This window comes from Octodon degus, unplaced genomic scaffold (genome assembly GCF_000260255.1).
Source record: "Octodon degus isolate 3935 unplaced genomic scaffold, OctDeg1.0 scaffold00343, whole genome shotgun sequence".
Lineage (NCBI taxonomy): Eukaryota > Metazoa > Chordata > Mammalia > Rodentia > Octodontidae > Octodon > Octodon degus.
This window is the reverse complement of record NW_004524919.1, coordinates 1,038,028-1,046,523: the sequence shown is the minus strand read 5'-3', so window position 1 is coordinate 1,046,523 and position 8,496 is coordinate 1,038,028. Positions and strand designations below refer to the sequence as shown.

Here is an 8,496-nt window from a genome sequence, read left to right as displayed (position 1 = left end):
AATTTAAAAAGTAAATAAAATTACAAAGGAATCAGAGCATGGCGATCCTTCTGTGTAATCGCAATACTCTGGCAGGCAAAGAAGGAGCATTAAAATTTCCTGTCCAACAGTTCCAGTATGCAAGAGAAGATGTCGCTTGGTGTGTTGACTCACTGTTGTAATCTCAGCACCTTATCAACTGAGGCAAGATGATCACAACTGGAACACAAATTCTGGCATAAGCAAGACCTTGTCTCAAAACAAACTAAAACATAGACTTGACTAAACTGTAGAAGGTCCATACGTGATCAATAAAGGTTTCTTTTCCAAGGAATGAAAAGAAATGGGGGGAGAAGGAAGGAAGGGAGGGAGGGAGGGAGCAAAAATGGAAGGAAAGAAGGAAGGAAGAAAAAAATGCAGGGAAGGAGCAACGGTGAAAAGTTCTACAGCTGCAGCGCCCCCCAGTTCCCCTCCCTTTCCAGGTGGATCAGTGCTCCTTCCCAGTCCAGATCTCAGAACATCGTGCTTCATGCATATGGTATCCTGGACTAGAGAATATTTTTTCTCAAATGAACTCTTCTTTCTCTATGTGTTTGGAATGGGGATGTAACCCAAGAAATTCTATCATTTAGCCCTGTCACAGCACAACTGTGGGCTTTTTTTTCCTATTTTTTTTTCCATGAGTAGTGTTTAAACCCAGTACATGTGCATGGGATTATCTTTGCATGGGCTTACATACCACACTTTTTTTTTTATCTTTTACATTAAGGCAAATTTCTAATGAAGAGCTGGGTGTGGTGTACAGGCCTGTAATCCCAGCACTCCAGAGGCTGAGGAAGGAGGATCACCAGGATTAACTGGGTGGGGATAGAAAGACCCATTCAAGGCTCCCATTGTGTTGGGAACAGAGCAGTTGGGTGGGTAAGGTGTGGCCAATGGGGAGGGTATTAAAAGGTGAGCAGCAGGGGAAGAGATGTTTGTTTCTCGAGTTTCCAGTAACTGCTGGTCCTTCCTGGATTTCTGGAGCCTGTCCACTGTCATCTGAATCATCACCTGGTGAGTACCCGGCCTTCATGAGAGAGCCTCCAACCTGTGCTCAGCTAGTGTCCCGGAGGAACAGAAGTCTCAGGTGGCACTTAAGATTCTGTGACTTCTGTTTTTTCAGACAGGTAGGCTTCGGGGCTGGGGAGATGGCTCAGTGGAATAATAAGTGCTTCCCTGGCAAGTGCAAGGGGCCTCAGTTCAATCCCCAGTTCCACCAAAAAACCCAAAAACAGACATGTAGGCTTACACTGTGGGATTGGTACTGTTCTTTTGAATCAAGGTCTTGGAATCTTGTCCAGCAAGCATTCAACTAGAATGTAATTCAGTTTGGCCCTGAACTCTTCTGTAGACCAGGCTGGCTTCAAAGTCATGTTGGTTGTTCTGACCTAGCATCCCTAGTGCAGGGATTACAGACAGGTCCCACCAAGCCTGGCTTTCATCCCACATCTTGAAAATCAGTCTCACCCTAGGTGGTCCCTCTCCTCCCTGACTGAGCACAGAATCTGCTGTCAGAAAGCACAGCACCCAAGGCTCCAGGGCCCATGGAGATTGCTGCTGTGCTTACGCTGAGGACAACATCACTGACTTCACTCTGTTCTAACTCAGGAATATTTTGATCATTTTTATGTTCTCAAAGATCCCCTAGGCAGGAGATAGCTCAGCAGTCTAAGGGCCTGCCTGGCAAGCAGAAGGACATGAGTTCTATCCCTGGAACCATATGTCATGCCGGCCCTGTGCCGAGCCATCCAACTAAATGGAGCATGGTGGCAATCACCTATAATCCCAGCACTGGGGAGTCCAAGGTAGGATCACCATGAGGCCAACTTGTGTAGCATGACCCTGTATCAAATAAATAAATAAATAAATAAATCTTAAAAATAAAAGATCCTCTAACCACAACTTTTCAGGTGGGGTATCTTTCTGCCAGTGTTAGGAGCAGATAACAGCCTGCGCTTTCTCACACACTGATCTGCTAGGACACTCACGTGTGAGTAAAACTCAACAGCAATTTGGAGACCATCAGTGTATGAATCCTAGAATGTCAAGTCCTTTTTGCTTCTTGAATTGCAAAACCGGACTTTTCATCCTATCTCTGTATTAACCTGGAGAAAGCTGAGGAGAAGTGAGGATTACCTGGGAGGAGGCTTAGCATCAACACGGATTGGAAAGCCCTATCTGAAAAGGGAGACAGGATCAGGAGTCAATTAAAGCCTCTGAGGAGCCACCAGGAGTCTGGAGAAGCTGACTGGATTCCTGAGGGGCTGAGCATCTGGCCCCCTCATCCAGCCCTGGTGAATCCACGCCCTCACCAAAACATGGTCATCCTGTCTGCCCTCAGCCAGGCTCCCCTGTGACCTGCAGCTCCGGTATGTGATCAGTATACCCTTTTGTGTGGACTCAAATGAATAGATATGAGGTTTCAATTTTAACTTAAAATTTAAATGTTTAGTCTTTTTTTACAAATTTATTTATTTGTGTGTGTGTGTGTGTGTGTGTGTGTGTGTGTGTGTGTGTGTGGCCAGCTCAGCCCACCAGGGGGCGGGGCTGGCTGGCATGTGGTGCTGGGGGATCGAACCACCATCCCTGATGCTTTGCTAAGCTTGTTCTAAGTAGGTGCTCCAGACCATTGAGCCATCTCACCAGCCCCTAAATGTTTAGTCTTTTAAAATAGTTTGATTTGAGCCAGCAAGATAGCTCAGCAGACTAACACACCTGCCTAATCAAGCTTAGGCAAAGCGCAGAGATCATGGCTAGATCCCCAGAAGCACATGCAGTTCTAGGTACCTGGTACCACGTGCCATTCCAGCCCCTCCCCCAGGGCGGGGCCAAGCTGGCCAGCATCTGAGCATAGTGTTGCAGGCCTGTAATCCCAGCACGGGGAGGCTGAAAGCAGGAGGATCACCATGAGTCCAAGCTGTGTAGTAAGATTCTGCAACAACCAAATACATAAATAAAATAAAACAAAATAACATAAAATAGTTTGATTTCCACTGTAAGTTTTCGATACATTTTTAGGCCAGGTGCGGTATAACAGTCCTGTAATCTCAGCACGTGGGCGGCTGACGCATGAGTATCATTGTGAATTGAAATGCAGCCTGGGCTACAAAGTGAGCTTACGGCCAGGCTGGACTGCGTAGCAAGAGCCTGTCTCAGGAAAGAAAAAAAAAAAAATCTATATTTAGGTCCTCAGTCTTTCTTGCAGTTTTCCTTAGATCCTGACATATATTTGATGACAGAAATTCTATCAGTTTTATGGAATTAGTTTTTCATTGGGGCTTTGCAAATAGCCAGCCTAAGAGCTTTATTCATTTCTTCTTGCTGCTAATTGGAAGAGGCCCTGTACTTCACCTTCGGCACCAATATTTCTGAATCACAACTTGTAAAAGAAGAGCAGATATCTTGTGCTCTTCATTTTGTTCTTCTTGCAGCACTAAGATCATTAACATGTTGCCCAACCACCTGGCAACTTATAGGCATTTAACTCTACCTTATTTTATGAAATTAAACTACCTATCTGAAAGCTACAGATTGTCAGGACTACATAGGTCTTTTTTATTCATTTAAATGAGAAAAAAAAAGATAAAATAGCAATGAAACACTTTCAAATCAGGTTAGTAGGACAGTTGCAATAATCAACACAGTGCATATTGTTGCCTTCATGGAAGTTATTCAGAGGACAAGATGCGGACATAATATGCTGTCTAAATAATTGTACAAACTTTTATTCTCAATGAACTAAGAGAAAGTAGCTGTATATCTATGCTAACTCTCCTATGTATACAGATTTGTATTTTTTTCACAATAGAACTATCTTTTTTTTTAAATTTTTTATTTATTTATTTGTGTGTGTGGCCAGCTCAGCCCACCAGGGGGCACGGCTGGCTGGCATATGGTGCTGGGGGATTGAACCGCGGTCCCTGTGCTTTGCTAAGCTTGTTCTAAGTAGGCGCTTTAGACCACTGAGCCATCTCACCAGCCACAACACTTTTTGTGGCGGAACCGGGTATTGAACCCAGGCCCTTGCGCTTGCCAAAGAAGCGCTTATTCCACTGAGCCATCTCCCAGGCCTTGATAGAACTATCTTTTATTTATACTTTTGTGATATATGACAATTGCCAATTTTTCTGATAACCTACCACTATTATTGACTATTGAACTATGTTGGATTATTTCTCTGAATTCCAGGACCTATGTTCTTTACACTGGCTTCAAGTATGCAAAGGTCCTTCAAAGACTTCTACAGCCTCCAAACTGGTGTTACAGACGAAAAATAGGAAAAGGCAGGCCGGGAGAGCAGGCGGATCATCCAGCGAGTAGGCAGCCGAGCCCTAAAGAGCGAACCTCGCCATCTACCAATTACGCATCAAACTAACAGCCCACCTAGTCAGCCCGAGCCCCTCCATCGTCCACTTGGGTTCGGCCGGTCCCCGGCCCGCCTGCCGCAGCCATGGTGGCAGCCCCGGGAGGAGCACTAGCATCCGTTTCCTTCGATCCTCGGGATTTGCAGATGGCTGCCCAGTCAGCGCCCAAAGTTGTGCTAAAAAGCACCACCAAGATGTCTCTAAATGAGCGCTTTACTAATATGCTGAAGAACAAACAGCCGATGCCAGTGAATATTCGGGCTTCGATGCAGCAACAACAGCAGCTAGCCAGTGCCAGGAACAGAAGACTGGCCCAGCAGATGGAGAATAGACCCTCTGTCCCGGCAGCATTAAAACTTAAGCAGAGCTTAAAGCAGCGCCTGGGTAAGAGTAACATCCAGGCACGGTTAGGCCGACCCACAGGGGCTCTGGCCAGAGGAGCCATTGGAGGATGAGGCCTTCCCATAGTCCGGAGAGACTTGCCCAGAGGAGGACTGTGTGGGGGACGTGCCACCAGGACCCTGCTTAGGGGCGGGATATCGTTCCGAGGTCAAAACCTGCTTCGAGGTGGACGAGCTGTAGCTCCCCAAATGGGCTTAAGAAGAGGTGGTGTTCGAGGTCACGGAGGTCCTGGGAGAGGGGTCCTAGGGCGTGGAGCTATGGGTCGTGGCGGAATCGGTGGCAGAGTTCAGGGTATGATAGGTCGGGGAAGAGGGGGCTTTGGAGGACGTGGATGAGGACGTGGATGGGGGAGAGGTGCCCTTACTCGCCCTGTGTTGACCAAGGAGCAGCTGGACAACCAGTTGGATGCCTACATGTCAAAAGCTAAAGGACATCCGGATGCTGAGTTGAATGCCGACCTGGCACAGACAGATCCTGAACCAATGAATTAAACCTGCCTGCCTGCCTGCCTGCCTGCCTGCCTGCCCATCTGTGAGAGACTCTTGTTAAAGTTGCCACATCTGTAAATAACCTTGGGATGACAGAGAAGAAACCTGGTTGATGGAAGAAGGACCTATCATAACAGGCTGTGGAGTTACCTGCCACCAGTTTGTGCATTTTGTGTGTTCCTTTTGCTTTTGATACTGTGTTGTATGAAAACCCCTTTCCCTTTGGTTTGGTTGAATGTTTTTTGTTGTTTATTCCCTTCACCCAGACTTCTCTTTGAACATGAATGTGTTGGCCTTGTGGGTAGAACACTTACCCTACTACCTCTGCTTTCTCTTGCCTGCCATACCCTCTGACATTCTAATGTTCCTTGTGTTTGTCTCTATGCCCCCACCAGAAGGTCCCAAAAAAAGCCAGTGTTCCTGCCCAGTGCCTTGGTTTCTGAGTTGGAATTCTGTTGTACATTCTCTTTACTTGGCTCTTAGTGTCAGGAAGATGTGGAGCTCAAAAATGCATTCAGCAGGGCCAGGGGGAATGGCACAAAGGCATGGTGCCTGCCTGCAAACATGAGGTTCTGAGTTTGATTGCTGGTTAAAAAAAGAGAAGATATTGGTGAAAAATGCATTCTGCTGTGTAACCAATGTAGGAGCACTGCTTTTGCTACAGGGCCACATTATGAGTAGCACTTTTAGTTGCTTTAAAATTACTACCATGTTTATTGATACTGCAGAGATGATAACCCATGTGCTGAGTTGAGTTGTGTACTTTGTCCCCCAAGTGAGATTTTAAAGCTTTCTTGGGCCTTGTATCATGTCCAAAGAGGGTGAATTGGCTTCTGCCTAGACCATAGAAGCAGAAGCCAGTTGGTTTGGTAGATGCAGTAGAAGGAAAAGGAAATAGGAGAGTGAAGACAGACAAACTGCTGAAGGTAGAGGGTTCTAGAGCTACTCAGTGTTGAAATCCATTATCTGTAAATAATATGTTTGTTTGGGCTTCTCTCCTGGCTTTATTTGACCTGCTTTTCCTTAAAGATTTGAGTTCAACCATAATCTGTCAGTTGGAATTTCAGTTGAATCTTCCATTTCTGGCTCATTATAACAAATTGTTCTCTTTAAAAAAAAAAAAAGACTTCTACAAATACTGCTTCTCTAACTGCAGTGGAGCACTCATTTCTGACAAAACAAAATGAAAAAATGGGAACATGTTGGGAGATACTAAGCTAGGAAATCAGTCAAACGTGTGTAGATGGCACTTGGCATGGTGCCTAAAGCAAACAAGCTACCTCATTATTGAGATAAACATGAGTCTTTTTGCAATGATGGTTTTTAATTTGTCTCAAAATAAAGCATGCCTCTGCTTAATTTTTGTTAGGTGCACTGTGGGAAATGCTAAGTTAGATATTGCGCTACACAGGGCTGGCCAAATATCTCAGCTGATTAAGACATATGCAAGCAGCTGCAGGGACCAGGGGTTCGATCCCCAGGCCTACCATGCTGGCCCTGCCCCTAGGCACTCTAAGAGAGCAATTGAAACTGGGTGTGGTGGCCTGATCCTGTTATCCCAGCTCTTGGGAGGCTGTAAACAGGCAGATCACTACAAGTCTGATATAATAGTGAGACCATGAATACCCCCTAGATCCTTCCCTAAAATACAAAAAAAAAAAAAGATATTGGTCTCTCTGATTTTTTCATTTCCTTGGTTATATTTCTTTGCAGTGAGGATCAGAATATTTTCTTAAACTAGTGGGAGTCAGTTTCAGATTCCTTAGTTCCCAATTCTCAATGGGAACCATAAGCACAAAGTAGATTTGGTATTAACTGAGCACTCTACTCTTTCCAGAGCAGGGACTTTTGACTGAAGGTTGGTTTCCTCATCGGTGAGAAAGATGGCCCAGCCTTGCCTGAAAGGATGTGTCTTTCCCCTTTGTTTCCCAGGACCCCTGGCCTTCCACACTGACCAACATGAACACTCGGTCTCCACGTGTACTATTGGAACTGGCAGTTGAGAGCTTGCTAAGAGACAAGGCCCTGGTCACTGAGGCCTTGGGATATTTACCAAGGGAACTCTTCCCACCAGTGTTCCTGGAGGCCTTCACCAAGAGACACACAGATGTTGTGAAGGCCATGGTGCAGTCCTGGCCCTTTCTCTCCCTGTCCCTGGGATCCCTGATGAGCATGGACAGGCCAGGGGTTTGGGACACTCATGAGTATATTCTGCAGCCACAGAAAAGGATGTTGCAAGCTGTGCTGCACGGACTTGATGTGCTGCTGAAACAGAAGGTGTGCTCCAGGTAAGTGTAACTGAGGTATCTTAGAGAAAAGGCCAGAGGATTCTGGGAAGGGACAGAAAGTATCAGCGAGAGTGCTGGAAAGAATGGTGATGCAGAGGCTTCTGATGGTGACTTCCAGATTGGATAGGCCTTAGGCCTTTCTGAGGCACCGTGGAGTGCACTGCCTGATAGGGAGGACAGCTAATGATAGAGGCAGTAGTAACAGCAACAAGAAGTTCCTGACTCTTCCCACAGGCACCAGGAGTAGGGACTGGGCTAGACCCAAGGGAGAAGGGAGAAGCAGAAATCTTCAGCACAGATAGAGGAGAGAAGATAGCAACTGAACTCAGAGATGAGGAAGTCACAGGAGGAAACTGGGTCCCGGCCTAAATTTTCAGACTCATTACTGGTTCATCCGCAGGAGGTTGAAACTGCAAGTGCTGGATATGCAGGCCATGCACCAGGACTTCTGGAGAGTCTGGGCTGAAAGCAAGTTGGAAGACTACTCCATAAAATGGAGCAGAACAGGGAAGACTGGGCCAAGGCTACCAAACAAGAGGAGCCTCAAAGTCATTGTAGACTTGTGGTTTGATTTTGAACCTGTGGATCCATTGATGTCCTTCCTTCTCCAATGGGTCCAGGAGAAGGAGGCTCTGGTGCAGCTGGATTGTCCAAGTGTGCACATTAGTGTCGCAGATGTTGACATCACAGAGGTCCTGGGAATGCTGAACCTAGAATATGTGCATGAAGTGGATGTGGATTTTGGCTGGAAAAATCTTCGCATTTGCTCAGTTTGCCCCTTTTTTGGGCCAGATGAAAAATCTTTGTAAATTAACTTTCTGTGGCATTGATTTGCCTGCTAGCATGTCCTCAGAGGAAAGACAGCAGTCGGTCACTGAAATCACCTCAGAATTACTTAAACTTCATTTTCTGAGGGAAGTTTTCATTGACCGC

At 46.1% G+C, this 8,496-nt stretch overlaps 1 pseudogene across 1 annotated transcript; it reads left to right on the top strand.

The window, feature by feature from the left end:
• Positions 1-4,290: 4,290 nt before the first annotated feature.
• Positions 4,291-5,278, top strand: LOC101570262 (annotated as a pseudogene). Its single transcript, XR_192931.1, has one exon. The product of XR_192931.1 is annotated as a chromatin target of PRMT1 protein pseudogene (transcript).
• Positions 5,279-8,496: the final 3,218 nt, after the last annotated feature.